At 44.0% G+C, this 15,048-nt stretch overlaps 1 long non-coding RNA gene across 1 annotated transcript; it reads left to right on the top strand.

Annotated features, from left to right (window-relative positions):
- The first annotated feature begins 8,640 nt into the window (after positions 1–8,640).
- LOC135713227 (uncharacterized) lies at positions 8,641–14,155 on the top strand. Its single transcript, XR_010518712.1, has 2 exons — positions 8,641–8,705; positions 12,160–14,155. It is a non-coding gene; the product is annotated as an uncharacterized LOC135713227 (long non-coding RNA).
- Positions 14,156–15,048: the final 893 nt, after the last annotated feature.

Genomic DNA, 15,048 nt, shown 5'->3' with positions numbered 1-15,048 from the left:
TGGAATTTGGGAGAGACTAGTACGTTCGGTTAAAGCAGCCTTGGTGGTTGTCAACAACGGAAGACGACTGATGGACGAAGTATTTCTAACTACGTTGGCAGAGGCAGAAGATCTGATCAATTCCCGCCCGTTAACGTACTGTGGTCTTGGATCGGATGCAAACGAAACCCTCACGCAAAAATCACTTCGTCAAGGGTTTCGGGAACCACGGTAAAGCCGAACTAATTCCCAGCACGAACGAAGCTGAAGCTTTGCGGGACAGTTTCAAACGGTCACAATCTTTGGCAGACCAGCTGTGGAAGAGATGGGTGACGGAAAATCTACCCACTATCAACAAACGATCGAAGTGGCATTCGGAGGCGCAACCAGTCAGTCGTGGAGACCTGGTCTGCATCGCGGACGAAACCACACGCAAGACTTGGACTCGTGGCGTGGTAATTGAAGTCTACCCTGGAGCAGACGGCAGGATCAAGCAGGCGTTAGTGAAGACGGCGAAAGGAGAGTTCAGACGGCCCTTAAGTAAGTTGGCGGTGCTGGAAGTTCAGGAGCGTAAATCTGGTTCCGTGGAGGGATCCTCACCAGAATTACGGGGAGGGAGTATATGCGCACTGCTGAGCAGTATCGATACACCTTGAGACGTGCGCATCCTGCGAAACGCATGTAACCTTGATTCCAAATGTCAGTGAGGGACCGAGCAGAAAGGAATCGAAGGTGAGTGATAACTAATAGAACTTCAAATATTATCTCATCAAATCAGGATTAACAGGAATTATTCTGAAGGCCTTCAAAACTTAAATCATCTTTCATCATATTATGATTATCAGGAATCATTCTAAAGACCAGCAGCTGATACAAATTTCAAATGAAGTCCATCAGATATTTCCTAATCACATCATTTCCTTTGATATTGACTCAACATTTGAAATTGATAAAAAAAAATATTCTGGAGAGCTCGAAATACTTTGCCATTAAATCTATGTACTAGGGGAAACGACTTTAATGTTGGCCTATGGATCTTACATTGGGCGCATCGCTAAAAGTCTGCTATTTATCAATTTTATCAAGAAGAACGTGTCATTGGGACGGTACTAATGGATATTTTTGGTCGCTATTGAAAATTTAGTCGATTGCTGTATTTAGGTATGGGCCCAAATTAGGGGCATTTAGGCCGACATTGCATCCATTGCCAGACGAAAGGTCGAAAGGGCATAAGGTCGAAGAAATATAGGTCGAATTGACAAAAGGTTGAATGGACAAAATGTCGAAGTAGTCAAATGGTTGAAATGGACAAAAGATCGAAATGGACAAATGGTCGGAAAGACAAAAGGTCAAATGGACAAAAGGTCGAATTGGACTCAGATGGATAAAAAGTCGAACTGAGAAAAGGTCGAATGGACATATGCCAAATTGATAAAATGTCGAATGAACAAAAGGTCAGAGTGGAAAAAGGTCTGAATGGCCAAAAGGTCGAAAGGTCGAAAGTACAAAAGATCTATAGAACAAATGGTAAAAAACACAAAAGGTCGAATGGACAAAAAGTTGAATTGAGCAAAAGTCCGAAAGGTCTTAATTACAAAAGATCTAGATGACAAAAGGTCAAAGGTACAAAAGGTCAAATGGACAAAAAGTCGAATGGACAAAAGGTTGAATTGACAAAAGGTTGAATGGACAAGAGGTCGAAGTGGACAAATGCTTGAAATTGAAATGGACAAATGGTCGAATGGACAAAAGGTCAAAGTGGAAAAAGGTCAAAATGGCCAAAAAGTCGAAAGGTCGAAAGTACAAAAGGTCTAAGGGACAAAATTTCAAAGTCACAAAAGGTCGAATGGAGAAAAGGCTGAATTGACAAAAGGTCGAAGTGGGCAAATGGTTGAAATGGAAAAAAGATCGAAATGGACCAATCAAGCGTAACTATTCAAACCAACTCATCTGATTTGGTAAAAAATCACTTCAATCGACGATTTGTGGCAACTGCTAGCTAACTCATAGAAACTTACAACACCAGCTTGTAGGGGAAAGATTCCCCTACCTGATGATGGTGTTTGTTTGCGTGGGTGAGTTAGCAGTTAAGACAAATCGCCGATTGAAGTGATTGTTAACAAAATCAGATACGTCGATTTGAATAGTTACGCTTGAAATAGTCCAATAAACAAAAGGAGGTCAAATTGGACTCAGATCGATAAAAAGTTGAATTGTAAAAAGGTCGAATGGACAAAAAGTTGAAGTGGAAAAAGGTCGAAATGGCCAAAAGGTCGAAAGGTTGAAAGGTCTAAGGGACAAAAGGTCTAGGTTTCAATTGACAAAAGGTTGAATGGACAAATGGTCGAAGTGGACAAAAGATTGAAATGGACAAAACTTCGAAATGGAAAAAGGTCGAAATGGATGAACTGGTAAAATATGTGGCTTATTTTAAAATATGTTTCCTTCGTTTAATAATTAGCAGTTCTTTGTAAAATCGAGATAACAAATAGTTACTGTAGGTGTCACTGAAATTGAAGATGCAAATTACTGCCTATCTCTTAAACGTATTCTACATTTAAATCATGAGCATTTCTTAGGGAGTATTAAGATAGTATGTTTGAACAGTTTTTTTTAAACTCTGAGAGGAAAATTTATTTTGTCAATTTTGATGTCGGGTTTTGAATGTATGTCCTCGACTTTTTGTCCATTTGGACCTTTTGTCCATTCGAAATTTTGTCCCTCTTTGTTAAATTCTACCTTTAGATCAGTCGAACATTTGAGCAAAACTTTTCAAATGAATAGGTCAATTTTGATGTTGGTTTTTCGAATGTATTTCTACTTCGACCTTTTGTCCATTCGTGCTTTTGTCCTTCGACCTTCTGTCTTAGATTCATGCCACATCATATAATAGATTCAAACATTTAATCGGGGCAATGTACCATACCTCGTTGAGTCTACAGAACAATATCTGAACTTCCGGGTGATTTCGAGAATCAAGGGTATATGTAAACACAACTTTATATCTTTAATGACCTTATGAGGTCCTGCAAAGCTCTACGAATTTGTAAATTAAAACAGAACATCATTCGAGGCTTTGTTGAACCTGTCCACCTGTTGGGGACCCCAAAATACTTTGCATTATAACTATGCATCTTTAACACAGTATGGAGCTCCACAAAGCTCTACGGGTTCAAATCCTTAATCAGACCATCGTGTTGAGTCTGTTAAACATTAACAGCGAAACTCCAGGATAATGTGGATAGATTGAAATGTTTTTTTTTTTTTTTTTATATAGAGTTACTTTAACACTCTTGGGTCATTTGTGACTTATCCGGGATGATATTTTAACTCGTGACTTTGACTTAATTTGGAGATCCATAAATATTTTCACAACACAACTATATGTTCCACATGACGTTTTGGGGCTCCATGAAGCAATTATAATTAAAAGATTAATTCGGTACACCGTTGAGTCCGTAGCACTTCTAGATATTATCTTCCGAATGATTTGAAGAACTTGATTTATTATTTCCATAGAACTATGTATATGTCCCATTGAATGTTACTGAGTTTCATTAAGCTTGGGGTTCCCAAATTCTTTGGAATCATCGTACAAAGCGATATTGAGCCTGTAAAACATCGTAATTTATACTCCAGGATGGTTTCGAGAACTTTTATCATTTCGATTCTCATGATCAAATCTCTTGTATTGAAATATTATTTTTTCAACATTCAGAGAAAACATTTAGGTTCGTTTATGAAGAACACTGTTCGATTGTAAGATAGTTTATAATTTCATGAGATTATGGAGATCTTGGTCTTCAACGTGTTCATGAAAATGGCATTTCATATATGTTCTGCATAGTAGATGATTATCTCTGAACGGTGATTTTTGACAGTTGATTTGTAATTGTAATTTATTGATAGCATAACGAAAACCTGTCAGTTACAGAACCATAAATCAGGTTAAGGAAGCAACCATTTTGAATCAGTTTAGTGGGGAGTTAAGAATGAAATTAAAGTCTAAGTCTAAACATTTGACATTTCTTAAATCGACAGCTACTATAGGTATTAGCCTAGAGAATTAATCAGCTCTGTGGAGCGCCGCTTTAAGTGACGTGAGAGTCCGTTGCTGCCTTGTAGCTAGTGGTAGTGCGTTCCAGGTGGACGCTCCGAATATTAGAACACTTTTTCGGGAACTTGTGGTGTGATGCGGTAGGACTCGGTAGGATCTAGCTCGCTCGTTCCGACCTTTAGGAGGCTTCCATGGTAGGCCCCGTACATGCAGCAGCAGATACGACGGTGGTAGTTTTCCGGCAGATTGCATCCGAGTATGGTGTGCCGCACTTCTCTGGTCGTGTCACGCCCTCGGATTCCATACACGAACCTCACCGACGACTTGAAGCATCGATGCAACTGAGCCTTGAGCACGGTGGACAGTCCTGGGTAGTACACGACGTCGCAGTATGCGAAGAACGGCATCACCACAGCTTGGACGAGCTTCATACGAATCTGTCTGGAAAGCACTCCACGGAAGTGCCTGAACGTACGAAGAGTATATAGAGTCCATAATGAGACCAAGGTTGGTAACTTTGTTCGACAAAGTAATGGTTTCATCACAGAAGCGGATGTCATTTTGAGGGATTATGGCCCCATCTCTACAAAAGACTATAGCTTGCGTCTTCTTTGGGTTGAGAGACAGACGATGCTCAGTGGCCCAACGTTCTGGTCGATTGCTTCGATGAGCCTGTTAATTTCGCTTGTGGGGTCTGATGTGTAGATTTGGTGGTCGTCCGCATAGAGGTGATACTCGCATTTAGATGTACAGGCTAAACAGCAGGGCGCTCAGACAGGATCCTTGTGGCGTACCGTCGGTGAGATTCCGGGGATTCGAGGGAGTACCACACAGGTCTACAACCTGGCTTCGCTGCTCCAGGAAAGATGAAATCAAATTACACGCGGAGTTTGAAAACCCGAATTCCCTCCTCAGCTTCGTTTCAAGTAGACCATGTCTGACACAGTTGAATACCAACGAAAAGTCGACAAGAACCATGACTGTGCACCTGTTATCGTCAAAGTTGTTGAGGATATCGTGAGCAACCTTGACTAGAGCAGTCGTGGTACTGTGGTTTTTCCTGTATCCTGACTGGTGTTTGACAAGAAGAGCGGGTCTGGATACATCGAGATGATCCGTTATTTGCGACAGTAGAATCTTCTCCAGTACCTTAGACACCGCAGGTAGGACACTAATGGGCCTGAAGTCCTTCGGTGAAGTAGGCTTCGATGATTTCGGTATCGGGGTAACGATGGCCTTTTTCCAGACGGAGGGGAAAGTTTGAGCATCGATAATCACCTTGAACAGGTGAGTCAGGAGGGGGAGGACAAACGGGCAGAGCAGCTTGATGAATGAGATGGGGATTTCATCCGTCCCTTTCGCGTTGGTCCCAATCTCGTAAATTTTCCTGGTGACTTCGTTGACGCTAGTGCGCCTGAACTGGAATTGGCCGCCGGCCACATTTGCGGGTTGTCGATCGGATTCTGCGTTCGCTTGCGAAGGTACAGCCCTATGCTGTAACATGTGATGGCCTTCAGCAAAGAACTTTTTTAGTCGGTCAGCATCAAACTCCTCCATGGCCGCATTCTTCTTTGCATTGTAATGTATGCCCTCTCTCCTCAGTTTGCACCACAGCTGCTTAGCAGGAAGATCCATGCCAAACTGCGAATCAGCATACCTTTTCTCACCAATTAGGGTGCCGGCCCTACTTTTTTTGGAGATGTAGTCTCGCCATTGTGCATCTCCTCTGACACGATTCGAGGTGATTGCAGCTTGGATTTCGTTCGTTATCAATGGCGTGCGTTTGTCACGAACACTAATTATCCGCTCCGGAGCATGCTGGTTCAAAAGCGAATAAAGTTCGGTAGTGAGAAGTTGTGTTTTGATGTCGATGTCTTCTTCTTGGTAGATGTGCTTTGGTCCTTTGCCTGGAAATCAGCTTGCAGCCGTAGGGGATCTATCCTCACGAGATTCCGTGCTTTTATACGACGAGGTGGAGCCTCAGGTATGCGCACGTCAGCGATCAGATACACAGCTTCGTGAACGGAAATGGAGTTCGCGTTTACAGCTTTGGATTTTTTGATGACCAATGGGTGATCGGTTACCATTGGATCAATGGTAGTAGAGCTGTGTTCAGTGATCCGGGTGGCCGACGTGGGTAGCACCGTAAGATTGAAGGTGGTGTGAATCCGTCTCAAAGCAAGTAGGTTCGCAGTGGGTTGACTCGCGGCGACGTTGATACTGTAGTCACCAACCAGGAAGACCCTGTCAAAATGGTGTTCCAGCAGATCGAGTAGAAGCTTTTCATATTGTTGGGCAAAAAGTGCGTTGCAACCAGAGGGGTTGTATACCACGACGATGCACGTGTTAGTATCGCCAAACCTAGCTTGGATGGCCAGAAATTCAAGCCGTTGGTTGATCGGAATGGTTGGGTCGATAGTTGATTTCAAAATCGGCACCACCTTGATACCCTTCTTAACATAAATTCCTGCCCCTCCACACGTCTTGTTACTCCTACCACGTCCGGACGAAAGCGAATGCTTAATAAAGTTGTAGGCGGGAATCCGAATAGGTCCAGCAGGTGAGGATTGTCTCAGTTTAGTCTCAGATACGCAGAAGAAATGGTATTGGTCACGGTCGAGCATTAACTTGACACCATCAATATGTCGTTCGAGACTGCGAACGTTGAGATGTCCTATACGAAGTTGTTTTGGGTAGATAGTCATCTGGTAGAATTAAAGTCGTCAAAATGGTAGTGCAGTTAGGGTGTTAATCCAAGCGAAGAAACTGAGGACTGTGCGTCGAAGAACAGCGATGAATTTTCACCTTCTGTTGTCGAGCCAGTGAGTTCCATGTTCCAATAAACACAGAGCTGATGACTTTTTTGTGTTTAAGTCTCAGAGCAAGGTTCCGTATTCGGAAGTTGTGAGAGACAGGACTTCGTTCAGAGTGAACCGATAGTCTAGCGGAAGATTATCATCCAGCATGCACAATTTTGCATCCCTGTGCTTCTTGTAGTGCACGCGCAGCGTCGAATTCCTGGTTTCGTTTCCGTCGAACACGATGACAATTGTGGGTGTGAGCGAACGATCTGACCATTTTGAAGATCTAACTGGTAGACGGAAATACCTGACAACATTCGCCATGATGTGAGGAACACCTAGGAAGTCGAAAATTGTCCTCACAATGGCTCCGAGGTTCTCATCGGCTCGGTAGGGAACTTTGTTAACAGCGACTCTGTAACTGTTGACATTTTGCGAGGATACAACAGGAAGCTTGGCTCCCGATTCAATCGCTTCGATCTTCTGTTCGATGGTTTCGAGAAACTTGGTTTGTGCAGACTGCCGGTCGTATGTTTTGTCGACCTCGAGCACACGATTTTGAAGACGTTCAACTTGCTTCTTACACCAGGACCGTGAAACTTCCACCTCAACCTCAACCTCAACCTCACGCAGCTTGAGCATTTCTGTCGACAGTTCTTCGATTAGCTTCACCAGACGTTCGTGAGCGTCATTGTCCGGTGCTGGTGTCGAATCCTGTTGCTGCTGTTGTCTCACAGTCTCACAGAAATACCAGAAGCTTTTGAGTTCAGGTAAAACTAGATCGCTGATTAGAACGCAAGTTGTGTGAAACCATTTCAGGCAACTGTCACAGCTTCGCCTTTCCTTTTCTCTTTTTGCTCGTGGGTGGATTTTCACGGCCATTCACATATTAGTGCTGCATTGGAGCTTTTTTCGCCGTTCAATCCCAGTCGGTGCCGCCGGGATGTTCTGAGGCATAACATCTCTGATCACGCCTTCCTTCGGAAGGGAAGTAAAAGCCGTTGGTCCCCGGTTCATGAGTTGATGGGTTGATAGGTAGGGTCCAGGTGTGGAAGCTGCCTCCCTGGCGTCGGTAGCATTGGTGCTCAGCCCGAAAAACAAGATCGACGGAAAACAAATCTAGGAAAAAAACTGTGATTGATATTGCAAGCTGTGATATCGCAGCTTGAAATATCAAGCTAACAAAACTCACCAGCTGCAAATCTCACCAAACTGTGGTGAGATTGAGTTTCATGATTTTTGCTTTACACCCGAACGCAACCGAAACTTCCATAACGGCTGGCAGCAGTCGCTTCGTGTCTGCCATCGGTGAAGAGAAAAAACAGATAGCAACATCATACCATTTCTTTCTAAGAAAACGAGGCGCAACGGAATCATTTTTGCGTCGATTCAAGTCTCAGCTTCAATTTTACACGTTGTGAATAGTCTCGCAATATCAAAGGAACTTATAAAATCAAGGTCAGGCATGATATTAAGGGCATATGAGATCGGAAAAATATAAATTTGCTAATGATTATGCCATCACTGATTGGAAAGTTCAAAGGACTTTAAGTGTCCAGACGATCTCTAACTGAATTTTCAATGATTAAAGTAAATTTAAAACCAAGCTCCGACATGTTTTAAAGCTAAGGCCACGCAAAATGCTATAAGAAGATCATGAAGGAAGATTTTAGAAAATCATGGTTAGGTTTAAGCGACTTCTGCGACAAATACAAAATACAGTCTGTTTGCAACACATATGTAGTTTCATTGGCCTTCATTGGTTCGTGTGCTTTGTTGATAAAATTTTTTTTTTGAAATAGTCTTCAATAGTCTGAATCCAGCAGAACTTACATTTAGAGTCCCTTAGGATACCTAATGCATTTCAGGCATTGTGCTTAACCTTACCAATCAGGCTAAGGCCTTGTTGTCCTCTGCTGTCCGAAGAAGTCGTCTCCACTCTACTCGATCCATGGCCACAGTTCGCCAGCCTCGTAGTCTGCGAAGGGTCCGCAGGTCACCTTCTACTTGGTCGATCCACCTTGCCCGCTGCGCGCCTCTTTTTCTTGTTCCTGTTGGGTCGCTTTCTAGAACCATTTTCACTGGGTCGTCGTGCGGCATTCTTACGACGTGCCCAGCCCACCGTAGTCGCCCAATTTTTGCAATGTGGACGATGGATGGTTCTCCCAGCAGCTGGTGCAATTCGTGGTTCATTCGCCTCCTCCACGTTCCGTCATCCATCTGCACTCCACCGTAGATGGTACGCAACACCTTCCGTTCGAAAACACCAAGGGCGCGTTTGTCCTCCACGAGCATAGTCCAGGTCTCGTGGCCGTAGAGGACCACCGGTCTAATCAGCGTCTTGTAGACAGTCAACTTCGTGCGGCGGCGAATTTTATTCGACCGGAGCGTCCTACGGAGTCCAAAGTAGGCACGATTCCCTGCCATAATGCGTCTTTGAATTTCTCTGCTGGTATCATTTTCGGCGGTCACCAGTGAGCCCAAATACACGAACTCATCGACCACCTCGATTTCGTCACCGTCAATCTGAACTCGGGGTGGGAGGCTAACATTGTCTTCCCTAGAACCTCTTGCTTTCATATATTTTGTCTTTGATGCGTTGATGGCAAGTCCAATCCGTCTAGCTTCAGCCTTCAGTCTGATGTACGTTTCCGCCATCATCTCAAAGTTCCGTGCCATAATGTCAATGTCATCGGCGAAACCAAGGAGCTGGATGGACTTCCTGAATATCGTGCCACTCGTGTCTATCCCAGCTCTTCTGATCACACCTTCTAACGCGATGTTGAACAGCAGACACGAAAGTCCATCACCCTGCCGTAACCCCCTTCGAGATTCAAAGGGACTCGAGAGTGTCCCCGATACTCGAACAACGCACGTCACTCGATCCATCGTCGCCTTGACCAATCGCGTCAGTTTATCCGGAAATCCGTACTCGTGCATAATCTGCCATAGCTGATCTCGATCGATTGTGTCGTATGCGGATTTGAAATCGATGAACAAATGATGTGTGGGCACGTTGTATTCGCGGCATTTCTGCAGAACCTGCCGAATCGCGAAAATTTGGTCCGTGGTAGCGCGGGCACCCATGAATCCCGCCTGGTATTGCCCCACGAACTCTCTTGCATATGGTGACAGACGGCGGCATAGAATTTGGGAGAATACCTTGTAGGCGGCGCTCAGCAGTGTGATCGCGCGGTAGTTGCAGCAATCCAACTTGTCGCCCTTTTTGTAGATTGGGCATACGACACCTTCCATCCACTCCTCCGGTAATATCTCCTCCTCCCAAATCTTGGCAATTACCCAGTGCAGCGCTCTAGCCAGTGCTTCACCACCGTATTTCAATAGCTCACTTGGTAGTTGATCTACACCAGTTGCTTTGTTGTTCTTCAGCCGACCGATCTCCTCCTCAACTTCTTGAAGATCAGGGGCCGGTAGCCTGTCGTCTTCTGCGCGTGCTCCAAGGTCTGTTGCCGTGCCACCTTCGTTTTCTGCTGCTTCACCGTTGAGGTGCTCGTCATAGTACTGCTTCCACCTCTCAATCACCTCACACTCGTTCGTGAGAAGGTTACCGTCCAAGTCCTTGCACATATCGGCTTGCGGCACGTAGCCTTTGCGCGAACTATTTAGCTTCTCGTAGAACTTCCGTGTGTCGTTTACGCGGTACAGATTTTCCATCGCCTCGCGATCTCGATCTTCCTGCTGACGCTTCTTCCTTCGGAAAACCGAGTTTTGTCTGTTCCGCGCTTGTCTGTATCGCTCCACATTCAATCTCGTGCGGTGTTGCAGCATTCTCGCCTGTGCTGCATTCTTCTCCTCTACTAACAGTTTGCATTCGCCGTCAAACCAGTCATTTCTTCGGTCCGGGATTGCAGTACCTAGTGCCGCTACAGCAGTACTACCTATGGCTGAACGGATGTCCCTCCAACCATCTTCAAGAGAAGCTGCGCCAAGCTGCTCTTCCGTGGGTAGTGCAACTTCCAGCTGCTGCGCGTAGTCCTGGGCAACTCCGGTGTCCCGTAGTTGCTCAATGTTAGGTCGCGGCGTTCGACTTCGACGTGTGTTATGCACCGTCGAGAGTTTTGAGCGCATGCATACTGCAACTAGGTAGTGGTCCGAATCTATGTTCGCACTGCGGTACGTGCGGACGTTGATAATGTCGGAGAAGAATTTCCCATCGATTAGAACGTGATCGATTTGGTTTTCTGTGTGTTGGTCAGGTGATCTCCAGGTGGCTTTGTGGATATCCTTGCGGGGGAAAAAGGTACTTCGAACTACCATACCCCGGGAGGCTGCAAAGTTCACGCATCGTTGGCCGTTGTCGTTCGATACGGCATGCAGGCTGTTTGGCCCGATTGCCGGTCTATACATTGCCTCCCGTCCTACCTGAGCGTTCATGTCGCCGATGACGATTTTGACGTCCCGTTGCGAACAGCCGTCGTACACCTGCTCCAGCTGCGCATAGAACGCTTCTTTCTCGTCGTCGGGTCTCCCTTCGTGTGGGCAGTGCACGTTGATGATGCTGTAGTTGAAGAAACGGCCCTTAATCCTCAACTTGCACATCCTCGCGTTGATCGGCTGCCAACCAATCACGCGTTGGCGCATCTTACCCAGCACTACAAAGCCGGTTCCCAGCTCGTTGGTGGTGCCACAGCTCTGGTAGAAAGTAGCCGCTCGATGCCCGCTTTTCCATACCTTTTGTCCCGTCCAGCAAAGTTCCTGCAGTGCTACGACTTCGAAGTTGCGTGGTTGAAGTTCGTCATAGATTAACCTATCGCAACCCGGGAAGCCGAGCGATTTGCAGTTCCATGTTCCGAGTTTCCAATCGTAGTCCTTATTTCGTCGCGTAGGTCTGTGCCGATTGTTCCGATCCGTATTTCTTTCTTCAGTATTTGCAACTTTGTTTTTTTCCAGGGCGGCTTGTTGGGCCTGCCCCAACCCCCTGTCTCGCCGGGGGACCATCGTGCACAGCTCTGTTTAGAGTCCCACGCTGGCACTAGGACGGTGATCAGCCGCTCCTAACATGGAGAACAGACGCCGTTTTGAGCCGCACCTCCATGGTGAGCAGACGCTCAGGTTTGGTGAAGCATTTCCTCTATCACCGTACTATGGTTACCGCGCCAGTGTTCGCGTCGCACCTCTTCACTTTGCTATTGCCGGACTGGCAACATTGCCCAGGCTACGCCAACCAGCTGTGTCCATGTTTCAGCTGGTAGTCTTTTGTTATCATATGACTCGAGGAGGCGTGAAGTAGGAACTTGTGAGGACCAGGGCTAGGTATTCCGCTCCTTCCAGGTTGTCAACTCACCATTTTGTAGCCCGAAGGCATTGTGCTTAAAGTCATCTGGAATTGATTCAAATTTCGTCCTGGGAAGACCTGAGTTATCCCTCTCGAATAATATTCGAAGTATTTAAAAGAAACAGCTCTAGTACATCGTCCTCAAATGTAGGCTCTGAACCGAGCGTAATCAAAGTAACTCTAGGCATTAGAACATTCTGCAAATAACTAACCCTAAGTCTCTTGGGCTTGCTAGTTTGAAGGCATCTCGAAGTCCCCAGGATTTTCATGAAAAGCCCTCTGGAATTTGTTTATTGACCTCACATAAGCATTGCAAACTCATTTAAAAGTCATTTGAAATTCCAAATTGGAACCTGAAAATGGATGCATTATGGCTCACCGTTCCGCTCTTCTCAATCACAATTGCTACTTCGTTGCTATTTATTTTAGTTTTTGCTGTAATTTATATTAAACTGTTATCAACTACCAGTATCACGAAATAATTTCAACTAACCGTTACCGTAAAATCTCTTCCCAACGACTAGTTAGGTGCTACCACAGACTGTTGTTTAGTAAGCCAACATATTTTATTAGAGCCAAACAGTACGAAATCCAACCAAACGCAAGGCACTTTACAAATAAGCAAATAGATCGATTTAAGTAATTACAACTGTTGACAAGTTACGTTACCACTTTATCTCTACAGAGTTTATTCCGTTAAACTTGAATCAGCCGCTAAATCTTCTGAACCAAAACCTTTCTCTCTCTATCTATCAATCACCTAAAACAAACTAGCAAAGTCCTAAAACCCTCGAGGAAAACAAAAGTAAAAAAAAAAAATACCAAAATAGTGATCGAAACGAAGCTAGATAAAAACCGTAAACATAGTCGTTAAGAAATGTAGGCTCTAAAGAAGAAAAAAAAAAAACAAACAAAAAAGAACTTAAATATAAATGTAAATGTTGTTGAAAAACGAAACTTCAAAGTGCTGTTGAGTTAACCTACCATAAATAAAAAAAAAACAAAGAGACGAAAGCAAGCCGGAAGGTGCGTCCACTAGCACCTTCCGGTGCCGTGTAATAATAGTCAAATCCGGAGGTTAAGTAAAAATCAAATAGTAATAATTGTGATTTAAGAATAATTAGAGAAGATAAAAACCATAACACACACACATGACCCGAGCAAAGGTAGCCCAAAGAAATCACAGTCACACTCACATACATAAACATCAAACAAACACTGGCGTTCAACAATCAAAATATATCGGATTAAAGTCAAAACACCGTTTGTTCGATTCCCTCTTCATTGGTGGCGTGCATGTGTGAGTGCGAGAGCGAACGATTGCGCTGACGGTAGGTCAATCTTAATCTAAACTAGTGAAATCAAGCAAAAACTGAGTTGTAATTATCTCTAGAGAATGAAAAAAAAAAAAAAGTCAACGTAAAACATCAGCGCTAAAACAATAATTACTTTAAACTGACAAGCAAAAAAAAACTTGATTGTAAATGTTCAGTAAACCACAACAGAGGAGCATTCGAGAGAAATTCACTTATAAAGAAGTGGAAGTGTGTGCGTGTGTGGGTGAGTGTTTGTAAGGTGGTCCCTTCGCAGAATCAGACGTTTATGCAAAAATGGATATTTTATTTACATTATATAGAACCGCAGAGGCAAACACTATCGATAGGAGAGGTCAGTAGATGAAATTAGCAAGCAAAGGATCGTTATCATGTTTGATGATTTATTCGTAGGATTTTTAATTAATCACAATGAGCAAGCATTTATAGATGAAAAGAATACGTATATATGAGTTGAACAGATTTTTGTACGACAGGCAAAGAGAGAGAGAGAGAGAGAGAGCGATAGAGAGAGTGAAACACAAAGAGCGATAGAAGATATCAAACAAAAAAAAAACGAAATCATGTTTAAGCAAGCGAGTAAAAGATTTAACAAAATGAGAGAACTTTCTAGTGAATATGATTGAGATATTTATTTTTAGTTTTAAGTATATTTTGAACAAGTTCAATAAAATCGAAGTGATTCATACTAGTGCGGGTCTGGCGGTGTGTGGCTTTGAGTTTCAGATCCGAAATACCATTGCAACGGCTACGTCCCTTATTCGCCACAATTTCGTGCTTACTCAATACTTCTGCACGGGATTATCTCCAGTAGACGTCACTGATAGTGGAAAGCTCCATCGAGGATAATACGCCAATATCAGGGGGTAAGTCACTCTGCCACCTTGTGTCTGCGCGTATTGTGCTTCATGTGTGTTTTTGGGTGTTTCGTCGTGTTGACCGAGATGTCAAAACTTCACCCGAAAAAATATATTTACTGGCAACCATATCCTCTGAGGCAAATAGACCTAAGATTTTCATAAGGCTCGACTATGGAACAACTTACATAAATTTCATAAGCGTTATTTATGGATGATTTTCGGATTACATGAGTAGCTCTTATACGCCTTTAATTATTTAATTTTCCTAAGCATTGAAAGACCAGTGGTCAACACACGGGCCCCCTAACCTCAACGTCCATAGTCCGGTCCCAGTCTGCTCCGATTTATTATTTTTTGCCTACATTATTTTGTATAAGGCAAATCAATGTGTCCGATCACGGACACTGGAGATGGTGTGGCAATCCTCGGCTCGGAGGATTCCAGCTGATTTGGCCAATTCCCCCTGTGGGAATGCCAACAGGAACACACAGAAAAGCTCGACTGAAAATTCCACTTAACTCATAGCCCTGAAAAGGACTTCTTTGGTTTCGGCTTGTTCAAGAAGGAAAAAAACGATGGTTTATAATTTCAACGGCGCTATAATTCGGTGTTCTCTTTACAAGGTTTGTGGACTGTATCATCGCAACGTGACTTTGACTTTAAATGATCTTTATTTCTTGTGTTTGTGTGGTTTACATGAATGAATTTTTCAAGTGACACA

This window comes from Ochlerotatus camptorhynchus, unplaced genomic scaffold (genome assembly GCF_037179485.1).
Source record: "Ochlerotatus camptorhynchus isolate MF236.1 unplaced genomic scaffold, CSIRO-AGI_Acam_v1.1 ptg000547l, whole genome shotgun sequence".
NCBI lineage: Eukaryota > Metazoa > Arthropoda > Insecta > Diptera > Culicidae > Ochlerotatus > Ochlerotatus camptorhynchus.
This window is presented reverse-complemented; position numbering and strand designations above follow the sequence as displayed.